Source organism: Parus major, chromosome 8 (genome assembly GCF_001522545.3).
Source record: "Parus major isolate Abel chromosome 8, Parus_major1.1, whole genome shotgun sequence".
Taxonomy (NCBI): Eukaryota; Metazoa; Chordata; class Aves; order Passeriformes; family Paridae; genus Parus; species Parus major.
The window spans coordinates 27,404,811-27,431,556 of record NC_031777.1 but is presented as its reverse complement, the minus strand read 5'-3'; the positions used below and the strand labels follow the sequence as shown (position 1 = coordinate 27,431,556).

General features: G+C 45.2%; 1 protein-coding gene and 1 long non-coding RNA gene across 2 annotated transcripts in view; one reads left to right on the top strand and one right to left on the bottom strand.

Moving 5' to 3' along the window:
* The first annotated feature begins 2,040 nt into the window (after nucleotides 1–2,040).
* DAB1 (DAB adaptor protein 1) overlaps nucleotides 2,041–26,746 on the top strand; it is a 208,927-nt gene continuing 184,221 nt past the window's right edge. The window contains exon 1 of the mRNA XM_015636289.2: nucleotides 2,041–2,104. The gene's annotated coding sequence lies outside the window, so the exon portion shown is untranslated. The remainder of the gene's footprint in view (nucleotides 2,105–26,746) is intronic.
* Nucleotides 23,004–24,945, bottom strand: LOC117244815. Its single transcript, XR_004498604.1, has 2 exons — nucleotides 24,833–24,945; nucleotides 23,004–23,461 (listed from the first exon to the last, which is right to left on the bottom strand). It is a non-coding gene; the product is annotated as an uncharacterized LOC117244815 (long non-coding RNA).

Here is a 26,746-nt window from a genome sequence, read left to right as displayed (position 1 = left end):
CCTGGTTGTTCTGCATGGATGCACTTGTGGAAGGGTTAGACAATCCATAAAGCATAAGATTGGGTTGCTTTGTGTATTTCTTAAAAAAAGAACAGTTAAAGTAGGGTGTTTCAGTGGAACTTCAGCTTAACCTCCAACAGCATCCACTCAGCAGAGGCAAACCTGAGGATTTCTGTTCTGCTGATCAATACTTACAGCATATATTGATTTCCAATTTAGGTGTTAACTTTTTAGCTCTTAGAAGTGCTCTTGATATCAATTTTCACCTTGCCTGGTGTTCATTACATGCTGAACGCTATGGCAGTGAGTGAGCTCAGATCCCATCTGGAGGGACGATTAATTCCAGCCACTTCAGGACTGCAGCGTGCAAAGATTTACTCGCCTTGCGCAAGCATCGTGCCAGCACAAAATATCTGTGCTCAAGGCAGTGACCTGAGAAATGCTTTCACTCCAGCCTCCCTCCGCCTTCTCAGTCTGTGTAGTCATCTCTGAAATCACAGAATAAGCTAATAAATAGTGCTGTTTATTATGTCCGTGTTGTTTGGGTGTAATAATTCACAGGCAAAGAGCCCGGGGTGGCGGGCTGAGGTTGCTGGGTTTTGTTTAAGCAATAAGACACACATGAGAAGCAGCGTGTCCCCGGCTGATTGTGCCTTAGGAGGCACAAGGTCAAAAGGCTCAGTGACTTTAACTACCTGAGAAGTGCCGTGTAATCCCCTGCAAATGGGCTGTCTGCGATGTCTCACTGCTGCATCCGACAGGGAATTATTTCTTTTTAAAGGCGGCCGCATGGATTCCCTCTATAATTGTCACAGGGCTGACATCACCGGCTGCCAATCAGAAATCCTCTTTGTCTTGGATTTTAGCGCCTTAATTTCAAGTTGGGGTCACCTGAAGAAATGGATTTTGTTAAAATGAAGTTTTATCCTCTTTGTGCTGGGAGTTCCATCTGCCTGCTGTGTGCCTGTGTCGTGCTGGAGCTTTTGTGTCACCATCAGGAGCTAAACAGTGACTGCAAAGTCCTTCCAGAGTTGGTGACAAGGGAGCCAAGGGCTGGCTCGTGGTGCCCAGGACATGATCCAGGCTCAGGGAGCGAGGGGAGGGCACAAGGGAGCCAGGTGAGAGCCTCGGGAGTTCAAAATAATCCTGGGAATTCAAAATAATTGCGTAGCCATCAAATTCTTTCAGCCCGCGCTGTCTTTCCCTTTTTATTGGCGAGCATAATCCCAAAATAATAAAATCATCCCTGTTTACAGTTACTGCTGGTAAAATAAGCACACCTAGGTCAGAGCTTTAGCAGCCTGAGCAGGTGAGGAGCAAGACACAAGGATGCTGTGGATCCCAGTTTGATTGAGGGGACTCTGGACAGTTGTCCCCTTTGGAAGGGGAGGATGAAGGGTCCCAGATGGGAAGATTTCCCCCTTGTTTCTCCCCACTTTAAGCCCCAGCAGAAGCAAATATAAAGGCACAGCCCATAGGAATTTCTCTGCAGCCCCCTGAGCTGGTTTCACTGTCTTCCAGCCAGCAGCTGCTCCTTCAGCAGGGGAGAGGAAATCCTGTGGTCCATCCCAGAGGATGCTTTTCCTTTGGGAAAACGGGAATAGATGCCAGAGGTCATGACTTCGGTCTCAGTTCATCAGTGGGTGGGACAAGGGTATCTCTTTGTGGGAAGGTGTGAAATCCACAGCTGAGGAAATGCTGTGGAAGTTGCTGTTCAGCTGCACTGGAATTTAGGGACAAAGCGAGAGGAATCCTCACCCTGTTAGAGGGCAAAAATTTGACAAATAGCTTTAAAGGTTTAAAATAAATCTATCTTCATAATCTGACTGCTGTGCTTTTTTCCTTAGGTGTGTTATAGAGGTAATGATACTTCTAGAGTGAACTCAATTAACCTTCTGCAGCCTTCCGTGTGACAGGGAATCCTAAATCTTCTATTTTATGAGTGCATGTGCAAAATTTGAAGCTACTCTGAACTTAACATTAATAAATGCCCTTTTCTAATTGGTGCCCATTTGTTTGTTTTCTTTTCCAGTGAGAAAGACATGGTGGCTGTGAGTGGAATGTAGTGTTCATGGTTGAAAAGAGATTTCCACACAGGAGCGAGGTATTGTCATTATTGTTGCTATTATTATTGTTATTATTATTATTGTTATTGTTATTATTATTTTCAAGAATCTGCTTCTTGTGTGTGGATGCCTTTGGAGTTTCCATTGTTCAGTGATTTTATAAGATGATCTTCAGGGCTTTATCTTGGGTTCTCTGCATTGTTTTGCATAAATGGACATCCATTGCCAATAAGAATTTGACTCTCCTCTGTCTGATACCCAGTGCATTTTGAATGTCCTTTAGAAACACTGTGGAAAAAAGGATATAGGGTGAAAAACCTGTGTATTTAGGGTGAAAAATCTCTGTATTTAGACTTCTGCATCTCAGTTTCCTTACCAAACTCCCTTCTGCCCTGTGATACATCCTGGTAGGTGCACTCTGCATCAGGAGACTCAGTAGTGTCTGCTCCTGCCTGGCTCCTGAGATCTTTGCATGAACACATTCTGTGCAGAGCAAAATGTTTCATCTGGGAGGGAGGATGTCAGCGATAAATGAGAAAACAAGAGAAATGGATGATGGCCCATAATGCAAACCCTATAATATAATCATTGTTGTTTGATAAAAGAGACACTTGGAGCAACTCTCCGTGCCCTGCTAGGTATGTCTGGATTTATTATTCAAAAAGACACAATCAAATCTCTTCATTCCGTTGACAAATGGGAGCTATTCAATTCCGTATCTGCCTCTTATTTATAGCATATAGAGGGGTGATTTATATGCTGGCTGCAGATCTTCCAAAACAGTTTTAATTAGCAGCATTGGCTATTAGAATGAGAGTCCTGTAGCTTGCCTGTCATACACATCCCCTTAAAGCCGAACAGAAATCTTACTCTTTGCCAGGCAACGCTTCTCTTATTTTTTTTTTGGTGGTGCCAGCAAGAAAATGCCTGTGTGCTTTAGGAGCTCAGAGGTTGAATTGGTGTTTGCAGCTCTGAGGGGCAGACAGGGGAGGACAAGGAAGGAAATTTCTTTTTATTTATTTATTGGTGAGCCTTGGGAGGACAGGGCAGCCTTTGGGGCGTTGGCACCAACAGCACGTGGGAGCTCCCAGACACCATCCGCGACTTGGGGTGTGAGGATAAAGTCAACACCAAACACACCAAGGCCAGCTCAGGCTGGGAGCACTGGCATTTTGGGGTTTTGCTGTGCATTTCTGTGCTTGGAGGAGGATGGATCTGAGCTCTCAGCTCGCTGTGTCCTGTGGTGGGAGCGCTGGGCCCTCCTCCCGGCGCGGCCGGCGGCCGGAGCGCGCACAGCGATGTTTTTGCTGGGAGCGCTGTCTGAAGATGTAAGCAAGCGTTCCCCAGCTGTGCCCTGCTCCACAGAGCTGCTCCAGCTCGTGGGCTAATTGGTACCCCTGAGGTTCAGAGCAGAGGCAGGCACGGCGCAGGGGGCAGCTCGGCAAAGGCACCGGTTTGAGTCTCTATTATTTTCACACATCTGATAGGAATGTGATCCCTTTGAGACCTCAGCCTATCTGTCAAACCTGAGATCAGCCAACAGGTTCAAAAGTTATTTGGGGAAGCAATGAGTGACAGAACAATTGCACAGCTCTTGTTTTTTTCCTGAGAAACCAGGCTAGAAAAGCGCAGGAAACATAAAGAGTATTTTTTGTGCTTTATGCGGTGTGTGTAGCATGCAGAATGCTCTGTTGTTATGCTTCCACTGATCTTTTTTTGACATAAGCAATGCAGTCATTCTGTCTTTGCATCAAATAAGTCTTTGTACTACTTGTCACCAGCTCACAGTGTCTCTGTCTGTGTGTAAACTCAGTGTTTGCTGCATCCCCCCCGTCACAACTGTGCTGCTGCCTGCAGCTGGGTGGTTCTGCTCTGGCTCTGGGTGCTTTACAGCGATGCTCTCTTGGTGATATTTACTCTGGAGAGTAAGAAAACCTTAGGAAATCTGAAGTTTGAGGTTGAAAATAACATGAAAAGAGAGGACATGAGCACTGGAGCTGGTGACAGAGGTTTGGTGTCTTTGCCTGTCCTTCCCTCAGAGGAGGTCAAGGAAAGAAGGCACAACTGAGAGAGAAGATTTGGATGAAGTTCATTGCTGCCCTGCCAGCATTGTACATTTGTGGTGCTTGGGAGACTGATGGGAAAATGAGGAATTAGGAAAGGACATTAAAAAAAATCCTGCTACAAGCAAGCCTGAGATTAATGTGTTCAGAAAGAAGGAATGGAAATGATTCTTGCGGTTTGCAACGGGGAGGTGATGGACTCTGCAGCTGGGACAGCGAGACATCCACGGGTAATTCACAAATCTGGGGAAAAAAAGTCACAGTTCTTGGGCTGAATACAAGTTATATATATTTAAATCTACAGAAATTGTGTGTAGGTGCTTTGTTTCATTTCCTGGGTGTTTTGATAAAGCACATTGGTTAAGGAAGCTTTCAAATTATTAACATCTTCAGCCTTGTCTTTGAGCCAAGTGAGCAGTATTTGGTGAGCTGTCTTTGGGCATTACACTAAGTGCTTTTCTACTGCAATTCTAATAGAGTGTAGGGCTGAATTTGATAGTGTTACCTATTAGTGATTAGAGAGTGAAGGGCTTTCAGTGTGTCTGTACTGCAGTTCGCTTTGATTGATAAATTGGGCATTATGCATTTCATATTTTTTTTAATTCTGCCTTGAAGTAATGAGATTCCTTATTCAAATTCCTCTTTTCCCTAACAGTTTGGAAACATTTTGGGGGTATGAATGGGGAAGGAAAAGAAAGAGGAGAGAGAACAGTTTTGTTCATAAACAAATTGTGCATTATTCAGAGGCACAGGCAGAACTCTGCTGCAGAAAGGTACTTCTAAATTACCCAAATATTAACACTGTAATTATTAAGCATGAAATATTCTGATTATTGTATGAGTTATGAATTATGGATCAGGCAGGGTAGCAAAGTCACGGCTGCCTGATAGAGAATGGTATGATGGGAACATGCAGGAAGATGACTGACAATTCCCTCTTCACCTTTTCATGGGGTCTTTCATAGGGAAAGTGCAACCTCAAAACACTCAGAGAATATCCCACTGCCCAGCAGGGCTGACTCCAACAGGAGCTCCAGCAGTGCTCACTGTTAGGATATATATTTATTTCTCTGTACCTGGGCTTGCTCTGGCAAGAGGTCCTGCCCTATTCCTCTCCAGCTCTTGAGATTAACCCACAGCTGCTCCTCTATCACTTTTCCAGTTTGTACCTACCCAGCTGCTTGCCTTTTCTGCTGCCACATCTATTTTCTCCAGACAAGCCCAGTTTTGTTTTACTTCATTTTTCAGAGGAGGGCTGTAATGTATTTGAAATGTCTGCCATTAACTTTTGAGATTCAGTGACCTTTGTTAATCAGGAAGGAGGGTTTTTTGAGGTCTACAGGAAGAATTAATCATATGTAAACAGTTTGCTTTAAAAAGTCTCTTACCAAATGTGGGATTTCCCAGGTAGCCTTGGAAAGGTCAGAGGCTGGAGGCAGAGGCTGGGAGCAGCTGGAGAGCACTGCAGGAGGACAAACCCTCCCAGAGCAGGTTCAGAAGTGGGGAGAGACCTGTGGTAACACATGGCACTGGGGAGAACCCATTGTCTTTGAGAGGCTGGACTCAGGCCAGAAATTTGGAGTACCTAAGGAAGCAATACACAGAGTGGCACTGTGTATTTCAAATTACAAAAGCACGTTTCTGTGATTTCAACAAAATGTTCCCAGGCCCTACAAGACTGGAAACCATATTTGGCTGAGAGAAACCATGAGGATTTTGGATAAGTTTCCAGTCAGCTGCTGGCACAGCCCCTTCTCCCAGGCATGCAGGGAGTTGGAGTCTAAGGGAGAAGTTTTCCTCATGGACCCTGTTTCTGTCAGCTCTTGGTGTGGCAGTTCATGGTCAGTGGGGACAGGTAGCTCCAGAACTGCCTGTGCAGACTCCCAAAAAGCAGAAAGGATTTTCCCCTCAGGGGGGGCTTGATGTCCTGGATAAATTTGATAAAGTTCAGCTCGAGGGATTTCACAGTATAACAGCCCTATCTCTCCTCCAGCCTCTGTAGCAATGATTATGGGACCTTCTATCTCTGGGTTAGAACCACAGAGGGAAAAGTGTTCATGGAGAAAAGGCAGCTGTCAAAAGAGAGGGACAATCAGTGTCATCAATACTCTAAAGGCTGCAGTGTCTTGGTATGCAGGGTCCTTGCAAATGAGTCTTTATCTGAATTTTAGAGAACCCTGCCAAACCCCTTAATGTGCTTTTATTACATTTTGCTGTACTCAGTGGTGGTTTTTACCTGGGTGTGCTGGGTCTCAGTGAAGCTGATTTTAGAGGATATCTCACAAATTAGGTACAGTGCAGCTCTGTTGTTCCCCCCCTTAACTCCTGCAGGTGATGAAGTGGAGCCTGTTCTCCAATTTGCTTCCAAGATTTTATCAAATCTTGGTGAACAATAGCATTTGGTGTTAGAGGGAAGCCCATTTGGAGGGTTTCACTCACAGAAGCACATCTTGTGACAGAAAAGGGAGTTTTCCAATCTTTGCCATGCAGGGGAAGCACTCTGGGGAAGGGAGGGGGATGCCACCCCTCTGCAGTGTGTGCTGTTCCCTAGGGATGGATTCAGGGCCACTCTTCAGAGGAACCTCACTCCAGGATGGCTCAGAGCCCCAGGGGCTTCTCCAGGCTCATCCTGCTGCAGTGAAGTGTGGGCATTGCTCTTTCTCCCAGTGATTAAAGGACAGAGCTTTCTCTTTGAAGAGTTCATTCCCCAAAACCATTAATGGAAAAGTTATGTGTTAGAAACATTTCCACCAGATCCAGAACACACAGAAAGTCTGGATATGAATGATTTAAAGACTATGGGGAAGCATAAAGATGTTAAGGTGAATTTACTACTTTGTTCAGCACATAGATTGTGTGAGGGGTCTTCAGTATGAATTAAAGAAAGGTTCCAGCCATGAGATATTACAGTTTAATTCAGACATTAGTACAGCCAGGGAGAAGACAGTAATGTATTGCACAACTAAATAGGATTTCCATACTGGATTGCACCTGTGATCTATATGGACAGTGCTGCCTCTGTCAGGAGGAATAATGTGATGGGGATAATGGGCAGCTGTGGAAGGATTTACCTGGAGCAAGCTCTGTCTGCTAATAGCTGGCTCATATCCCAACCTTACGGCGCGAGTTCAGTGTTACAATGTCCTGCTGGACGTGAGGGAGGATGTTCTCCTGACCTTCAGCAGCCTCAAGGCATTAATGAATCACTCACATCTGCCCCTTGCTCATGTCAACCAGCAGCAGCTTCTGTGGGACAATGTGTTTAAAAACAAAGGGAATTTTTTTCTTTTTAAAGGCAATGTGAAGTATGGTGTTGTCAGTCATCTCCTGCCACGCTTTTGTGCTGAGGAGGTGGGTCATTACAGAGCCCACAAAATCTTCATTAAATTGCTCATTATTCAAGTAGACCAACACCCCATCATTTCTTACTTATCCCTTATCCAGATTGAAGATGGCACCAGATTTCCTTGCCTCTAAAAATATTTACAGATGGTACCTAGGCTTTTTAACTTGTTTTTTCCTTTTTTGAGGTCAGGTGTGCCAGTTTCAGTCAAGGCTGGATAAACTTCCTGCCTTGGTTTTTTAAAGCGTCATTTCTTGTTCAAGTCTCTCTAGATCTTTGCTTTGACTTTTGACCACTTCTGTTCACAGACCTGTGACTTTTCTTGGAGCTTTTATTTCCTCTTAGAAAACCTGGAGGAAATAGAGGTGGTGGAAGTACAGCACTGTGCCTGTGCCACGTGCGCGCTACAAGATTTGCTTCAGCCCTCTGGAGGCCTTCTTCCTCCTGATTGTTTTTATTTTTATTCTTTTCCCCAGTTTAAGCCATTTCCAGCAATGGCTCTGAAGTAATCCCAGAGCTCTGTCTCTTTTTTTTTTGGCTGAGGATGTTGCAGGGTCCATCAGCCCAGGCTCTGTTGCACATCCGCAGCTCCGCCGGGTGTTTGCCGCTCTCTGTACAAGCGGCGCTCCCGGAGCCGTGCGGTGAGAACAGATGGGCCAGGGAAGTACCTCGCTCTCCGTGGGTCTGGAGAATGAACTCATTATCCAGCCAGTGTCACACCAGCCTCATTTACCAGCGGCTGCTGTAAGAAACAAACCCTGGAAAGCAGAGCCTGGCGGGGCGTGAGCGTGGCAGCGCCAACCGCGACGGCGCTGCTGGGCGAGCAGCTCGTTGGGAATGAGGGATGGGGAGGGAACCTGGAAAGGCAGAGAGTTACAAGAAGGCATCAAAAAGCCTCATAAAAATGACAGTTAATGCTGCTTTTTGGAATTAAAAAGTGCCACGTGGAGAGGGGGCGCGTTTTAAGATGAGGACAGTTCCTTAGGTGGCACCTCCTCCAAGGATTCCCTAAAAAGGCCATAAAGTATTAACAAAACACATTTTTAAAGATGTTCAAACATAAAAAAGGACCCAAACCTTCCAGGTTGTGTTAGACCAGAGAGGTAACTGAACAGCTTTCCATCTTTCTCCTCTTGAATGCCACCTGGGAAACACCTCTGACTCTGCTCACAAGGTTGAGAATTGCAGGACTCCTCTGCCGCTGCTGCTTTGGTTGCTGGTAAAGATAGGAAAAAAATTTGGCACTAGTTACTCAGAGGAATGTAAAAAATGTCAGAGCTGGCAGCAGCATTGTAAAGGGAAAGTGCAGAGTGGGAAACTTTTGTTTATTTTAGCAAAATCCGTGAGGAGCGTGGGGGAAATTGTTGTCTCTGGGTTACTCTGTGGATTTGTAAGTGTGTGATTGATAGTGTGTTAATAGTATTAAGCTCTCTGCTTCAGTGTTATTGTTGGGAAATCTGGCTGCTTGCATAATCCCAACATTTACACTCCCAAGATTTATACAGGCAGAGCACATAGTATGAAGCAGGGCTGTGTGGAGTGGGGTGCTGCACCCACGAGGGGAAGTCTCATCAAATAAACACCTGACTGACCCCAGCGTCACCTCCTGTGCAGGGAGAAGTGGGAGGGCACGCCAGCTTTCAATTAGGCAGAATTTTCTGTTTCTAAAATGGCTAAAGACAACAAAAATATGTCCCCACAGGCTGCTTCTGGGGTGTTTTGTGTTAAACCCGTGCCTGGCACAGCTGGCACGGCGATGGTGCGTAACCTTTGCAGTAGGTGAAGTGCTGGAGGCGGACAGATGTCGTTGGCTGGGATTGTGCATTCCCTGCCCACACAGATGGTCCTTTGGAGCACCCTGGCAGCCTCTGCCTCCCCACACCCCTTCCCACCTGTTGGCACTCACAGATCCAGCTGAAGAGAGGCTGAGTTCTGGGGAGAGCAGGACAAAAAGATCCAGCAGCACTTCTGGCTGTGGAACAAGGCAAGCTGTGTGCAGTGCATAGCAAGGAAGCTGACAATGGGGGCTCGCTCCAGAGCAGGAGTTTTCTATCCAGAATCCATTCTGGTAATTCACCAGATTGCAGCATGGATGGAATTACAAGGGTTTTATTTTTTTTTAATGAAAGGGAGCTTCTGTCCTGAGAAAAATAGGTGATGCTGAATTGGATTTGGTTCTTCTCCTGCGCGCTCAGCTTTATTCAGAGAATAATAAAGGGCAGAGAAGGACAAATTGGCTCTGGAAATCACCTCCTAGAAACTTGGCTTCAATCCTGCCAGCCCCTCCTATAGGAATAAGCCTCCCACCCACACAGAACAGTTGAAGTGGAGAAGCCCCTTCCCAGAGGCAGCTGCAGAGCTTTCTTAGAGCAGTTTCAGAGGGGTTTTCAGCAGACTGCACTCGTGCTGCATCCCAGGGAGACATCTCCCTCCTGCCTGGGAGCAGACATTTACCCCTTTCCCCATCTCCCACCCTTCTCCTCACAGCAGGAAGGGGCAGGAGAGCTGTCTGATCCCTTCCAGCATCAGCACAGATTGGGGTGGCTTCAGCCCTTCCCCCAAAGCTGGAAATAAACCCAGAATAAGCTCAGACCTCAGTGTGACTCATGTCACTCCGTTCTGCAGGTGAGAGGAGCACCCAGAAGTGAAATATAAAGCTGTGAGAGCATCACTCAGCACTTCAGGCTTCCCTGCTTCCCTTAATGGTCTGTGGGGAATCTGCCAGGCTGGGCAATGAGCTGGCACAGCATTCCTGACCTCACAAGGACCACGCTGACTCCCAGCAGTGAGAAAACACAGTCATCATTATTTTTTTCTAATAAATCATACCTTGCAGTTATTAAATGGAGCACTGACTCCAGCTGACGTTTGAGCTGGTTTGGTTGGAGAGCAGGAGAGCTGTCCAGCAGGGAGTTTGTCAGCTGCTGCACCATGTGGACCATCACAGCTGTTTAAAGAACAGCACAGTATCATGCAGAATATTTCGACTGCAGGCCCTTTGGAAACCCTGGAAAGTGTTCCACAGATTCTTCTGCAGAGGAGGTTGCCAGTCAGTAGCATGGTTTATTTATTTTGTTTGGTTTTCTTGGGTTATTAAACATATTTTATTTATAGAGTGTGATTTCTAGAGAACCGTCTGCATACATGTCCTTAAATACAGCATCTGTGGGTGCTGGGCTGCTGTTTGTGTGTGTGGGGCCACACTGGAGCCAGCAGGCAGCTCCATGGGGTCTGCAGGAGCTCTGGGGATGTGCATGAAATGCTCAGTGAGCTGGAGAGAAGCTGTGGCTGAGTTTGTGTGTGGCTCCCTGTTCCACCACAGCTCCTCACCTGCTGCAGTCCTTCCCCAGCCGATTCCATGGGGAATCCAGAATGACAAACTCCAGCCATAACCCTCTTCAGCTTAAGCATGGAAGTAACTTGGTGAAAAAGTGTGAATTTGTGTGTGTGTTTGTGTGAATGTTTGCACCATCTGCTCCCCTTCCTGCAGCTCAGAGTGAGATTTTTGTCTCCTGTGCTGGGCTCACACAGGTACCTGTGGTGCTGCTGTCCTCCAGGACACAGCACAGCTTGCACAGCTTTTTTCCCCACTAGAACACACCAATACATGGACACAGTGCAGAGCAGGTAGAAATTTAGTCTGGGAATAAACACCCTCCTGCCTTTATCTCCTCTTGTCACCCTCTTAATTAAATTGATATTCCTAAGATGTATTCAATTTAGGATTTTGGGTTTTTTTCCTACTGAGAAGCCCAAGTAGAAGGAATTAGGTGCACAAAGGTGTGGCCAGCTGGCAGAGCTGAAATACAATTTCTGCATTTATAGGTTGGTTTTGTCCTAGCAATCTGCAGAGCAGCCAGTGGGCAAAGAAACCCTGCTTATAAGAGCTATTTCCTATGATTATTAATGCCCTGGAAGCTGAAACCAAATATTGCTAATCCATCACTCACAGTGCTTTGACACGGAGCCATCACAAGGAAAGAAGTGTAGTTTAAGTCATGCTTTGCCTATAATGGGTATTGAGAAAACTAAGATTATCATCTAGAACAAAAGTCTCCAGTTGGTGTCACAAAATGAATTTAAAACTCTTCTGCTCTCTTTGCCCATGTGGGAACTGCTGGTCTCCACACGCCAGCTGATTTCTCTGGAGCAGAGAATTTTGTAGCTGGGGCTATTGAGGTTTATTAAAATGAGCTGTAGATTTTCTGTGGCAGTTTAATTCACAGTTTTCATGTCTTGGCATTTCAAATATTTTTAATCAAATAATTTAATTCAAATGATTTTAATTAATAAATTTAATTAATTAATTTTTAGGTTTACAATTTGTTCCAGAAGTAACGCAGTTTGCTGAGATTACACACATTTTCTGCAGTTTTGATTTTACTGCTGTATTCATTTAGCTCAGCAAATTTATAAAACTAATTAAAACAGAAGTACTTTTTTGATTCAAATTGTGAATGAAGAGCAAGGGCCTAATGTAAAATGACACTTGCAGAGAGATTAAGACCAATTGCAACTCTATGGGTGTTTTACAGCTTGGTTTTTAAAACTAAAAGCAATTATTTTTATAGCATATTCTTGGCATGGTTGTACAGTTTTCATGTTTTGGGATGCCAAGGGAGTGGGAGATTAGGATCTGATTCAGCAGTGTACTGAAACATGTCTGACACAAGCCATGGAGTTGTTCCTCACTGAATTCCTTGGATTTCTCGTTTGCTGAACCGAGATGGAGCTTTGGAGCCAGATCCCATTGCAGACACTGAGGTTGTGCTGCTCCCCAGCTCTTGTTAAGCCTTGCAAAAATAATCTGCAATTGCCAGGCCAGCAGCATCCAGAGGCAGCACCAGGACTTTTCCTTGTCCTGGGAGTGCTCCCTTCTGATCAGAGAATGGGAACACGTGGGGTTGCTCAAACTCGTTTGGTGACGCTCCAGCGCGGGTTCCAGCTCCAGTCACCACCTTCCAAGTGACAAATCTGGAGGGGGAAGGGGAAGAGACGATCATTTAATAAATTTCTTATGAAGGCAAATGACTCATACATAAATCAAGCTGTTTCATTAAGGGGGGAAGTCGGCTGAACACGAGGTGACAAAGGTTAACTCCACATTTGTGACACCAAACCCTGTGCCGCTTCTCCTGAGCAGCGCCTGTCACCATCCCCAGTCCTCTGGCAGCACTGGCATTTCTCATGCCACCTTTCACAGCATCAGAAGCAGTCTAAATGTTAGGAGAAATTCACAATCCTGCTTTGGACAGAGGTGAATGGAAGATTTTGCTTTTTTTTCCTCTCGTGGAGCCGCAGCGTTCCCAGTGCCCCCATGGGTGCTGGTCCTGCCGTTCCCCAGATCCTGGCACCACAGCTGTCCCAGCTGATGTCTGTGCAGTGCTGTGAGCCTGTGCCTCTCTCTGCACTCCTGTCCTACCCCATCCCTGTGCTTTTCCTGCTGTTTCAAGCTCATCCTTGCCCACCATCCTCAGTGGCAGCGGTGGCTGCTGCCGAGCTGCCCATGGGAAAGGTGTTTCCAGGACCCACCTCTGGGCACCCTGCACAGTCCAGGGTGTTTGTCTGACCCTGTCTCGGCTGTCTCAAAGACAGCAGTTTGGATTTGGGCTGATTTCACAAACCTCTGTGCTGTGAATGCACAGGGAGAGGTTGTGGGGTGCTCTGGGGGCTGGATGAGCCATCCCAGCTGTTGTCACATTGTTTGCAAATGTTGTGGTGTTGTGCTTTGGGAGTGTGTGACCAATTCTAGTGGGCTTGGTTTGTTGATTTGAGTTTTTTGGTTAATGCATTAAATAATGTGGTGGGTTTAGCGCTGGCTAAAGTCACTAGAGTACTTATTTTTTGTTCTTAGATATGGATTAGGAGGAGGGTAAATCAGGCTTTTTGTTTTTTGCTTGGCTACTGTTGTGGAGCAGGGCCAGCCCCACTGGGGAGCTTAGTTACTTTTTGAGGTTGGAAGTAGGAGAGAGATCTTCTGGGCTTGCCTGTTTTTAAGATGTGGAATTTACAGAGGCAGGCTGAGCTTTTAAATGGTTTAATAGGATGTCAATTTTTAGAGCTAGCTAGTTACTGGTTTGTTTTTTTTTTTAAGTACAGAGGAAGCTCTTAGCAGCTTTTTTCAGGAAAATTATTTCTGTGGGTGTTTTTTTTTTCCCTCCTGCCCTGGGGTGGACACTTCTTTACTAAATATCAATTAGTGTGAAACCAGCACACCAACGATGGCAATGATGGGGAGTCTCAGCTACTGCAAGAACAGAAAAAAAACCACAGGAAGGCATTGGCCACACAAACGCAAAACTGAATAATTTTTCGGTGCCTTTGGAGCTTTTAGAATTGATGAAGATGTGGCAGCAAAGAATTTACACATCCTCCTGACCCCATATGGTTGTTCCCCCTGCAGTTCTCTGCTCACGTGTGCAGCATTCCTCTCTCCTAATTTACTTACACCTTGAGCAGAAGCGGGGCGGGCAGAGAAAGGCAGCACGAACACCAACCCACCATATGTTGTTCCTAATGATGGAGAGCGGTGGGTGTGAGCCGTGCTCTCCTAACATATTCCGTGGGCCAGGGGCCTGTGGCACTGCAGCTGTTGTGCTTTTATTTCCCCCAGTGCTCTCTGCCCAATTCCGCAGCCGGGAAGTTGAGGATGCTGCTGCTGTGAGATGCCTTTGGAAGGCTCCTCCTCTGCCAGGGTGCAATTGCTGCCACTTACTCCCCTCTGAGTTACACAGCCAAGTGCCAGGGAACATGGTTATGATCAGGGAATTGCATTTTTTCCCCTACCCTCCCAAACCTCCAGCTTTTGGTACTTTTGTTCTGATGCCTGTGGCAGAAGCCATCGCGTTTCCCAGATTCACCTTTGGTCCCCGTGCGCCGCTGCTTTTGCACGTGGAGAGCAGCAATGGGAAGTGACACTAGAATTGTGTCATTGCACTATTAGTTCATATTTTTATAAAACATCAGGAATTCAGAGTATAGCTCTTTAAATGTCTCATTCAAGCAGGCAGGAACATTGAAATGTACGTTGTTTGAAGCCCAGGAGACCTGTACTAGCGTTTATAGTGACAGTAGAAATCTTCTCGTATTCCAAACTCCTCAGGAGAAACATTGATAGCTTTATTCAGAATAATAACACTCAGAATTGCTGAATCATGTTCCCAGAGTGTCTGTCCTGGAGGAAGATCAGTGCTGCCATCCCAGTCCTGTTTCCAACAACTAAATAATGTCTGGGGTTTGTGTGTCTTTTGGTCTGGGAAATGCATCAGGATGGTCCCAGCTCTGCTGTGGTCTCCTTCCCCATTTTTAGTGGAAGATTCACTCCCTTTCTGGTGGAAGTATCCTTGCACATGGCAGGGGGGGTCAGAACCAAAAGGTCTTTAAAGTCCCCTCCAACCCAACCCATTTTGGATTCTGTGATTTTTTTGGGGAGGGAAGTTGTCACTGAATAAGCCAGTCAAAATTCAAAAGAATTTTTAGCATTATGTTGGCAGGGGTGCTTAATAAAAAGCAATAAGGAGAGTTGGCCATTAAATACTTTATTAATCTGACAGACAGTGTTTATTTGTCATATTTTTTGATACAGTGCCGAATTATCTGGCAGTAGTAAAGCCCTGGGTTTAGGTGACCTTGTGGTGAATCTTGGCCATTTTATTTTCCTGAGTGCTACAGGGAGGCTCGTTTCATTTTTATGGAAGAACTCTGAGGTCTCTGTATGAGCTCCACAAGAAGTAGCAAGATTCTGCTATTACATTAAATAGAAGACCTGCTATGTGTTAAAATAAAGGGGAAGTCTGCATTAAACTGGCACAGGGCAGAAATTAACCTCATATTCTGAAAAAGGCACTGATGCCATGCAGTCTATTTGGAGATCATTCTGCTGATATTTCTCTCAGCTACATCCTTATTTTTTTTTTTTGGAGGGGTGGGGAGGGAACCAAGCTCTTGTGGCTGGGTTCATTTTCTCCCACTGCTGCTTTTTTCATTGAAGTCATCATAATCCTCCATTTGTGACATCAGAGTTACTGGCTAGCGAGATAATTATGATTTCACAAACTGAAGATTATGACCTTCAAATGAGGAAGGCACAGCGGGGAGGACAGATTCCTAAGCAACAGCCATCAGATATTTGTGAAATATTTGCAAAAATGTCCTTGCAGTTTAAAAAAAAATGAGGGAGAGAGGGCAGGAGGGAAACATCCAAAAAATATTATCAGCAGAATGAGTTGCCAGCCAGCATTTTTTTCCCCAAGTTTTCCATTTGGTGCCCATGATTCTCTAACCTGTCTCATTTAGCCTTAATGAACACGAGACATTTTTTTAGCATGCCATATGTGCTGTGGTCCTTAGGAAAAAAAAAAAAAATAAAAGCATCTAAATAACTTATTTTTTATGTTCTGACTCTAGCCAATCATAATTTACATTTTGCACAGTTTGATGCCCATCTGCAATGTTTTTACTATCAGAAAAGGTAATAAGAAAGGGAGGAAAAAACCACAGGAACACATTGAGTGACTGACACAAGAAAACCTGGTTGGGAGAAAATCGTTTTTGTCCCTGTGTAAATAAGCAGATTGGAAAATGGGTTGGATTTGTGGCTCCAGAGGTGGGGTCAGCTCCTGTGTCAGCAGTGGCTGGAGAGGAAACCCAGCAGTTTTTGGGGAGTCTCTGGGAGTCTCTTGCTCTTGTCAGGGGGTGGTGAGGATGGGGTGGGGAGGATGAGGAGCAGCCATGCATCCTGAAAATGAGCTGAGTTGTGCCTCAGATGGATCTTTTTTTGTAATTTTGGGACATTTAATGACTACAAAATTTCCCCATCCAAAGCTCCTTGCAAATATTCCCTCCTGAAAAGGTGAAAAGCCTTGAAAGGCCACGGATTCCTCGTCCATCCTCCCTGTCCTTTAAAACACCAGAATCATGAATTTTATCCTTGGAGGCTGGCAGGAGGAGGAAAGGAAGGAGTCACCAGAGGGAGGTCCCAGATGGTTCCAGTGGCCCATTTTCAGTGTGTGGCTTTGGGCTGGGGTTTAGGGCATTCCAGGAAGGTGCAGATGGATTGAGCCTCTCACGTTCTGCCGAGCGCGACGCAGGGCCTCGCGCTCAGCCACTGCAACAAATGATCACAATCATTTACACTTAGGAAACAATCAGCATTCCCAAACAAACCTCCAGCTGTGGCAATCCAAATTAGTCACGTCAGGCCACAGGAGAGATGGGATATGCCAGAGGTTTGGCCTCCCTGCAGCCACACCTTGGCCACCACACAGGGTGTTGGACACAGGAGCAGGGCTCTGGTAGCGTCCCAGTTCCCATTTTTCATCCTTGTGTCGTCTATTTTATTTTTCCTTTAGTAGCCTGAGTCAGAAAATGTCTCCTATCCCTCATTTGGAATGGTACCAGGTCAGGAATGTTTCATTTTGATACCAGGAGTTATTCCAGACCAAGGAGGCCTTTGGTTACTTCCTCTGAGATTGTACAAAGTCAGAATTGAAAATGGGTTGCAGTAGTCAGAGCAGCCTTTGTGCCAAGCTGCCAAGGGTTTATTACTTACAGATTCCTTAAATTCAGCAGGTGACCAAAAAAAAGCTGCATTTCTTATGTATGTGACACACAGAAGAGAAATTCCTGGTGTTGGCATTAACTCCCAGTGCTCCACTGGGATGTGAGGAGCGATGGGAGGCAGGGGACTGTGCTGGAGGAGCTCCTGAGAGGAACCACGCACATGCAAGCACAGAAGGGGTTTGGAGGAACATCTAAAGCCTTCTAGTCCAACTCCTTGCCATAAGCAGGGACATCTCCAACTGGATCAGGTCACTCAGAGCCTCATCCAGACCCTGAATGTTCCTGGGGATGGGGCTGCCACCTCTCTGGGCAACCCGTGCCAGTGGCACCAAAACTTCCTCGTATGTAAATTCACCTGAGTGAGGCTCTCTGTCCAGGTTTCTTGACATTGGGGGTAAAATTCAGGATTTCTCTGCGAGTCAGGATCTCCTCCCTGCAGCCAAAGTCAAATCAGGCTGTGTAAAATAGGGATGGGATATTTTTATGTAGCTCTGAGCATTAAGGATATTTCCAGTGCAGGTGATGTGCTGGGGATATTCCAGAGCAGTCACAGCTAAGTCCAACTTGCACTTGGAATGCTGGAGCCTGGAATACCCCAATGTTGTCATGAGGGCTGCTTTGCAAAGCAGAGGAAAAGAGCTGAATCCATGTGGCCAATTTACAGTCAGAAGCACAAATCCAATCCAAATCCTTCTGTCCCAGCTGAATCCGCAGCAAAGTGCTTGTGATCGAGATACTGCCTAAATTACTATTTGTATAAAATATTTAGTGACTAATTTCTCATTACAGATGCTTTGGGAAATGCTGTAAACTGCTTGCAGACAATTGAAAAATTAAAAAAAAAAAAAGAAAAAAGGAAGGGAATTATTGGATATGTTATTCAGTGCAAGTGATTTGACCAGCTTTAGGAACTGCAGTGTTAAATCATGAGACAGAGCATCTGGAGTCAGCTGAGAATTAGTAGAGAATAAAGGGGCAGCAGAACCATGCCAGGTACCACAGGAACAAGTGTATATATCAAAACAGAATTAATACAAAGCTGTAGCTTCAAAACATTGTGGTTTGAGTGAGAACCAGGTGCTGAACTGACCCACTGACCTTCCCTGAGCCTCCCTCCTATGGCTGGCCCTGCTCAGGGCAACAGAGGTTAATTTTTTTCCTAGTTAATAAACAAAAAAACTCCATTTACTTCTTCAATTTCACTTCTGCTAAACACGAACCTGTTGCAGTGAACTGAAAAAACAGCAGAATAAATAACACAGACAAATACATGGAGGAGTTCAATTATCATTTTCCCCCATTGAAACTGCCTTTTAACAACTACATCTTCTGACTGACAGCTTATTAATACTAATTACTTTAGATATATGCAACATAACTAGTGCACTGGTACTTTCAATTATCTTCCCTTGTCTTCATTCCTTTCTCTGTGCTCCCACCCTCCCTTTTCATGCCCCATAACCACAACCTGGAGCTGCAGCTCAGAGCCAAAGGAACAAAAGCCTCTCATTTCTTACAGGGGCAGGAAAGGCCACAAAATCTCATGTGTTTGTGTGTGTTTATGATGCTGTGTGGGTGCTCACTGAGGGGAAATCCCAGCCTTGGCAGTGGTGGAAAATGCTTGGAATGTTTGGGGGGATTCTCTGTGGAAGTCCTGTGAATGCCCTAAGAAGTTTTAGCAGTTGGACTCAGTGATTTTGGAGGTCAGACTCAGTGGTCCTGGAGGTCTTTTCCAGCTTTAGTGATTATATTCCATCATTCCACGTTCCACTGGAGGTCCTGTAAAGTCCCTGTGCAGGTCCCACAGTGTTTCCAGCTGACACACCCTGGTTTATACATAATTTTCCCAGCTTTCACAGATTTTCAGTGTAACCCCAGAGCTGATCCTGGGGAATCCATGCTGGGTTGATCCAGGCTGGCAACAGCTCCCCACTACCAAAACCTCACCACCCAAAACCAACATGATCTGCAGCAGTTTTTTGGGAGAGCTGAGGCTGCAGCAGCAATGACTGACCCAGGTCCTTGCTCAGACCAAGTCCCCAGCCCTGCCTCAGCTTTGTTTTAATCCCTACTTAATGAACTCTCAATTGCTTATGCAAATCAAAGCAGTGGAGACACTTAAAGGTTATTTATAATTCCTGGAAACATTATGAAATCAATCATTCCATCTTTTACAGCTTCTACAGTGTCATTTAGATATCTAACTTTTTACTTATAATGCTATAACAGCTTATGTAAGAAGACAAATATGTTTTGGTTTTATTTTTTATATAAGCTTGCTGATTGCTAAAACATCTATGACAGCTGACATGGAAATCAGGGAGGTTTTGATTAGGCTTTTCTGATATGTAAATGTGTGTAAATGAGTCTTATATATATTTTGATTTTTTAAAAAAAGTTCTATTTAAAGAGCAGGCAACAGTATCCCATATAAATGAAAGAGCAATGAGAGGAATGTTCATGTGAGACTGACTTTGAGATGTCCTGGATGGTGCTGGGAGGCAACATGGGCATAAATAGAATCACCAAATACCTTGAGATTTATTTCAGTAGTGTTTTTCTGTGGGGTACACTAGGAGTTCTTTTAGCTGGTGCCCAGAAGAAAGCACTGCTGGGGTCATGAGGAGCTGGAGGTGCTGCAGGTGATGAGCAGCCCCACCTGGGCAGGTGCAGTGGGTGCTGCTCAGGCACTTGATGGCTGCAGGATTTCTCCCAGCTGACAGCAAATCTCACACCTGTCCTCTGTAGAAAAACCATAATTTGTACTGGTTTAAATCAAGCATTTGTCTCCTTGGACACAGAAAGCTGGCAGTGGCTCCCTGCAGTCCATCCTAGTCTTGGTGTTTTGAGTCCATTAAGTTCCCCGAGTGTGCACGCCAGACTGAAGAGAGGAAGAGTTAAATTTGGGGGTCCTTGCCACCTCTCTTTTCAGTTTCAGCCTCAAAGAGTCAAGCTGAGGTTTCCAAGTAGCAAGTAAGGTGCTCTTAAGGAGCATCTGCCATCTTCTACAAATCCTTTGGATCACAGGGCAAACAAAAAGCCAGGCTGGAGGAGCTGGATCCAAACCTCCCCTTAAAAAGGGAGAAGTGGCTGGTCCATCTGCAGCCTTGGACCTCCCATTTGTGTTGTGCCCTGCTGGAATTTGTGTGCAGTGTGATGGGGTTCTGTTAATTCACCTGTTTTCTTTCATCTCTTGAAGTAAATGAACAGCTATTTTAGCAGTATCAAGGTAAATCTGTAACATTTATTTTGAAAAGGAGAAAGAGCTCAGAAGATTACCAAGGTGTCCAGCTGTGATAATATTACCTGCCTTGTAAAGTGCCGTAGGTGACTCTGAAGATGTAAAGCAAATTGAGGATTACATTAACTTCCTCCTGACTTGTTCAAATTATTAATTCAGTATCACCAACTATCAAATAGAGTAGGGTTATTATTTTTTTTAAGTATAAATGAATAACTGTGGTACGTGGCAAAGTACTGCCTGCAAATAATTAAAGGCTGTTTTGATTGTATCTGTAGTAGAGGTTGCTGTGTCTTTTTGGGTGTTTTTTTTAGTGTTTTTCTTATAATACAAGATTATAGCAGCCTGCATTCACATTCAGTTTAAATAGGCAGAGGAGTGAGTGCTGCATAGCAATGTGATTTTGGAGTAGAATAGTTTTACCTTGGAGAGTCACAAGGTTTTTTTGGTCTCTTTGCCTCACTGCAGGGCAGATTTGTTACCTGTTGCTCAGGGAGCAAAGACCCTGCTCACTTCCAGAGCAGGTCAGTGGCAGAACTGGAAACACCTTCCCTCTCTCCAAAACATTTCAGTCTGCAGCATAATGTGCAGTTGTGGAGAGCTAATTCTCCTTTTTTCCACAGAGACAGTTCTAGTGGTTTATCTGTTCAATATATAGAATAAATATTCATACATAACACTAATGCCAGTGTTGGAAGGCGCTCTGCTTGGCTTCTCTGCATGCAGGCATCCCTTGGAAGGGACTTGCTGATTCAAAATGCACAATTTTAAGAGGTGCCATTGCTGGGTAAGTGCCTGAGCAGTGTCAGTAATTCTTTTCCTTCAGTCCTGGCTTTTGCCTCTTCCCAGAAGCCTGAGCTCCCAGGGGCCGTGGGGAGCATTGCAGGGCTCGTTCTTGGAGGATGTGGCAATTGCAGTGATTTAGAAGAGGATGCTGACTCACAGCTCATATTAGCAAAGCTGGAGTGGATGGCACAAAACTGTATTTAAATCTTCTTCAGCTCTCATGTTCAGGCTGCAACATTTTTCTCTGGTGGAGACATGGCCTTATTGATTATTCATTATTCCTTAACCTTGATACACTAGAAGAGGGAGTAGAAAGAAAGGGTGGGAATGGACAGGAGCAAATATTACCCACCACAGTGGATAAAATGATGGTTTTGGGTATGGATCCCCCCCAGTTAGAGGCTCACACCAGACACCTGAGCTCCTGCAGTAAGAGTGAGGCAGGAAAGGGAGCAAAACCTTCACCCAGCAGATTAAAGAATTACAATTATCTATTGGGGCAGAACCCTGCAGTGTCTTAGCCCCAGGATTGATACAGAAATATATTTTGCAGTTCAGGTTCCCTGTGGAGTCAGGCCTGGGTGGTCCCCATTTGCAGGGCAAGGTGTGGGATGCTGCAGTCAGTGCTGCTCTGGGATGCTCCCAACAGTGAGATCACTCTTTAAATTCCCTTCCCTCTTCCATTAATCAGGAGCAATTTGAAATCGTAAGAGCACTGTAGCATTTCTGTTAATCAATAACCAACAGAGCTATTAATTTTCCACTAATATATTCTTCTTTAGTGTGCAGGGAGTGAAAACTCGTCGATTACCTGTGCTGATCCTACCCAGTGCCCTCGAGGGTCAGTGCAGAGGTTTCTCTGCACTTCTGAAAGGCCCCATTGGAGGTGGTGAGAGATACAGGAACTCTAAAACCTCTCTCACTGCTGTTTCATCACTCGAAGAGCTCTGCTCAAGTCCTCAGCCCCTGTCCTGCAGCAGGATGCCAGCTGGAAAATTAACACCTACAGAATTTTGCAGTAGCAGAGCTCTGATAATGAGTTTAACAAATAATTAGCTGCAGTACCTCTTTGTTTTATAGAAGTGCAATAGTTGATGAACTTGCTGTGCCACAATTAGGAGCTCATTAGCAAACAAAATTCAAGGCTAACAAATACCTTAAGGGGATGTTTTTTGGAGTATGTAATGAAATGATGAGATCAGTGAGGAAATGTAAATTCTCCTGCAGGACCAGGGACAAGGCAGGGTCTGGAAGTCAGGACTAAAGCTTACTTTATTTGTCAGATTTTCAAATTTTAGTTCTTTTCTGTGTCATGAGAAATGGCACCATGTCTCCATTTTATTTTTCCCAGCTAGTAAAACCCATCTTGGTTTCCTATTCTGTTATTGAGTTTGAAGGTTTTAGAAACAAGGACACGTTCCTTTTGCTATTGTAAGACATGTCTCAGAAAATAGCTTTTTCATTTGTTTTGATCTGTTTTTTTAATCTATTTCTCAGTCTCATTGAGGAAATAATCCTGACAAAAGTATTCCTGAGCTGCTCACAAAGCAACAGGAGATATATTCCATGAATCCATGCACTCCATCAAAGAGTGTTTCTAGGAATGTTTTGCTATTGTTTCCATGCTTATTTGCCACGTCATTTTCTGTGGTTAACTCACCTTGTCTCCAGAGATCCATCCCTCATTCTCTTTGTAATGGATAAAGCAATAGGACAAAGAGAGCTGGTTTTTACCCTTGTCCCGAGAAAAACCTTTCAGAAAACGATAATGGGCTCCTAACAAACGAGAGAGCTGGTTATCACTGGGGAGAATTAATCTCTGCCTTGATTGAGAACACCTAAGCCAAATTACGAGCTACAATATCCATCTGCTTGCTGTTACTCGGCAATATAGATTTATTGTGACATTTTGGAGAAGGAGTAAGAAAACATATGAACAACTGTTGTGGTTCATTAGCCCTTTATTGGTAAAATGTGGTGCTCAGGGCTGCGAGAGGTGCAGGGAAAGACAATCCTTTGGCTGAAATCGTTGTATTCACGAGGCTGTGGAGAGCATTCCCAAGGACAAGCTTTACAAATCAGCTGCTGCTTTTTGTTCCCTGACTGTGGGGTTGTTTTCTTTTTGGTTGAAAGTGAAGCAATTCAGCCCCAGGGGATGGGAGGAAAGTTTGGGGCAGAACCAAAAGCTCTCTGGACACCAGTCCCTCCTCCCCGTGTCAGGCAGGTGAAACAGCATCACCTTTCCTGCAGATCCTTTGCCACCAGAGCTGGAGAGGGCAGCCGGTGTCTCCTGCTCCTTCAGAGCCAACCTGGCATGCCCAGGGCAGCAGCACCAGGATCCTCTCTGCCCTGGCATTTCCAGGGTTGTCACCATCAGGAGCCCTTCGATCGTGGCAGGTGTCTAAGAAGGAAAATCCATCCCTGTTGTCACTTTCTCGCAACCATTGAATTTTAATCCACTCTGGGGGGCTGTTGCACGGGTACAAGCACACAGGCTGTTGATTTATTTGCAGTTAAGGCTCTCAGAGTCAGGATGTTAAAGCCTTCTAAAGCCAACTCCCTCTTCATATGGGAGAACCTTTGGAAATGCACTTTAGGTTTATGACACTGGCTTGGCTTAATTTAATTTACGGTTCACTTAACCGATTATTCAAAATACCAGATGTGACAGACAGTAGATTCAGCTGAAATATTACCTCACAGGCATGTTCAACACATAGAATCTGCTCTCCATATGGGAAGGCACAGAATGTCCCCCATCCCCATCCAAGAGCAATCAATTTGGTTTTTGAAAGGAGAGTGAGGCTTAGTGGGAGACAGGGTCCCTTATTTCTCCTGAACCTTTGCAGCAGCTGATGTGAGAGTCTAACCCAGGCTCTGCTGCGTGAGAAAAAATGTGAACTTCTAAAAACGCCACAGGCAAAGGATTTGTCATGTGTAAAACATTTGTTGCTTAGTATTTGCTGATGTTAAGTAATTCTTAGCAACTGTAAGAAGCACAGTAAAGGCAGTAAAGACAATAAAATAGTGGCAGAAAAGTGGAACATCCCAAGTTTTTAAGAGAATGTTTCTTCTGGTGGCTGGGACTGTCTTTGTGAAGTGAGGGGCTGGACATAACAGTGTTGGTAGAAATGAGTGTAGGTCACAAATACTTGTTGATTTTATCATGGAATCATGGAATGATGGTTTGGATTGGAAGGAACTTTAAAGCTCGTCCATTTCCACTTCCTGCCATGGGCAGGGACACCTTCCACCATCCCAGGTTGTTCCAAGCCTCATCTAACCTGGCCTTGGACACTTCCACAGCCACAGCTTCTCTGGGCACCCTGTGCCAGGGCCTGCCCACCCTCCCAGGGAAGAATTGCTTCCCAATATCCCAGCTAACCCTGCCCCATGTCGCTGTGAAACCATTCCCCCTTCTCCTGTCATTGCACACCCTTGTCCAAAGTGCCTCTCCAGCTCTCTTGCAGCCCATTTGGGCACTGGAAGGTGTCTCCAGAACCTTGGGTGTTTCCCAGGCTGACACCCCCATCTCTCCCAGCCTGGCTCCTTAGGGGATGTGCTCCTGTGGTCCCTGAGCTGGGGGAAGGTGAAGGTGCTTTGAGAGCTGGTCCTTTCTGCGGGCAATGGCCACCAGGTATGATCAGAAGAGTCCCAGCAGTCTCTTGAGCCCTCTCTCCTTGTCTCTCACCCCTTGCATTTGTCCTTTGGAACAGGATGATGTGTTTAGTCAAAACAAGAGCAATGGAGGCATGATTAATTCCAGGAGTACCTCTAGTTCATCAGGCAAGAGCTCTCTCTTCTTTTGGGGAACATCAGATGCCCATCATCCATGCTTCTGAAGTTTATGGCCTGAGGTTCCTTCATGTCAGGGCAGGACCTATCTAGGGCACTCCTCTAGACCTTAACTATTAAAGAAAGATTAAAAATTAAACTTCCAGTAATGCAGGAACCTGAACTTTGAACTCCCCTGTGTCAGAGGAATGTTAATCTGATCTCAGCAGTACCCAATAAAGTCGATCTGTCTTCCTCGCCTAGTTAATTTTTAATCATTTCTATGGATAGAAGGGCTCTGCTGGATGGGACTAAGAGCAGACTGCCTTATCCCAGCCCTAAATCCCAGCATGGAATGGGGAAACAACAACTCCTCCCATTATTTATATTCTGTATTGCACCCCGTGTTTGTTTACCCGAGCCTCGGTCTGTAGGTGTGTTCTCCCAGCTGATGCTCAAGGGTAATAGCACACCAAAAAATCTGCTTGTGTGCACATGTTCACAGGATATTGTCAGGCTGTTAATGGGAACAGTATTTCCTAGGTCCACAGCAAATGTTTGTGGCAGTGCTGACTGGGAAAGAGGATTGATCTGTTCGAGAACCAAACCGCTTTTAGCCCCAGTTCTGGGGTGATTCAGTGGTGTATCCAAAGGTGCTTCTCTCAGACTCGATAGAAAAATATCAAATTAACTTTTAAAGTGTTATTTAAAAGATGATATTTTGATGTTGGTGAATTTTGCAATATTCCTGTTGTTCTGCATCAACACTACAAAGCCAGTGAGGGTGTCAAGATTAATGCCCCGTGTCAGCACAGCACCAAACGTGCTGAGTTTTATCATCAGTGTGAAGGGAGGGGATCCAGAGATTTTAGAGCTCATCTCCACTACGTGACAGTCCCAAATTATAGTGCTGGGATAACAGCAAGCACAGGGCCACTGTACCCAAAACCACTCCAGACCTTCCTGGCTCTGCCAGCCTCTCTCTGCTGGAAGGGACCACCGTGACTCTGTTGGTGCCACTGGTGGTTTTTGTGGGCAGTTCCCATTAAAAACCAGCCAAAGTCCCTAAAGGGAAAGGGGTGTTGCTGATGGCCAAAGGATCTCAGCAGAGAAAGTCAGAATTACAGAGTCCCCAGGCGGCTGCAGGTGGGGAAATGTTCCCTTAAAAATGGACTTTGCAGAGTCTGAGCTGTCCAGCAGCTAAAGGGCTTTCAGAACCTAACCCCCATTAATTATCTGTGTGTATGAAAAAGCTGGGTCAGCAAGAAAATGTAGACAAGACGAGGCAAGGTGCTGCAGATGCAATACAGGGAACAGATGTGTGCACTTCTCTCCCTAGATTATCCCAACGTGTGCATTTGGGCAGCCATAACCTGGAATAATGTTGAATTCCCATGTTTTTCCCAAGGTAGGGTGTTTGGAACCACTCTGTTTGCCTGATCTCGGCTCTCACCCCTCCATGCCTGCCTGTCCAGTGCCCTTTGGAGGAGCTAATTCTGTCTGGCAGTGTTGGAGGTCACAGCTCCGTGGAAATAATTATCAGAAATGCAAATCAACGCAAGAACATTTTTTAATACTTCATGACTGGAGCTGTGCTAAACTTAGCAGTGATGAATAAACAGCATCAGCATTCCCCTCCTGGAAAGGACAAAGTCTCCTGGTATTTGGGATGTCTCTGGTACTTTTGCTAGCTCGGTGTAGCCAACCCTGAACATTTAATAATGTGAACAGGCCCTCAAAAATTATTTAAAAAATAATTGAGATTAATAAACGTTGAATGTTTTCATTTCTGAGCCTTGAAGGTGTACTTAGCTAACATCTTCCTCTGCAACTGAAAGGCTGGGAAATTACTTCTAGTTAATGATGGTGAGATACTCATGTAATCACTTTATTTCAGGAGAAAGGCTTTCAA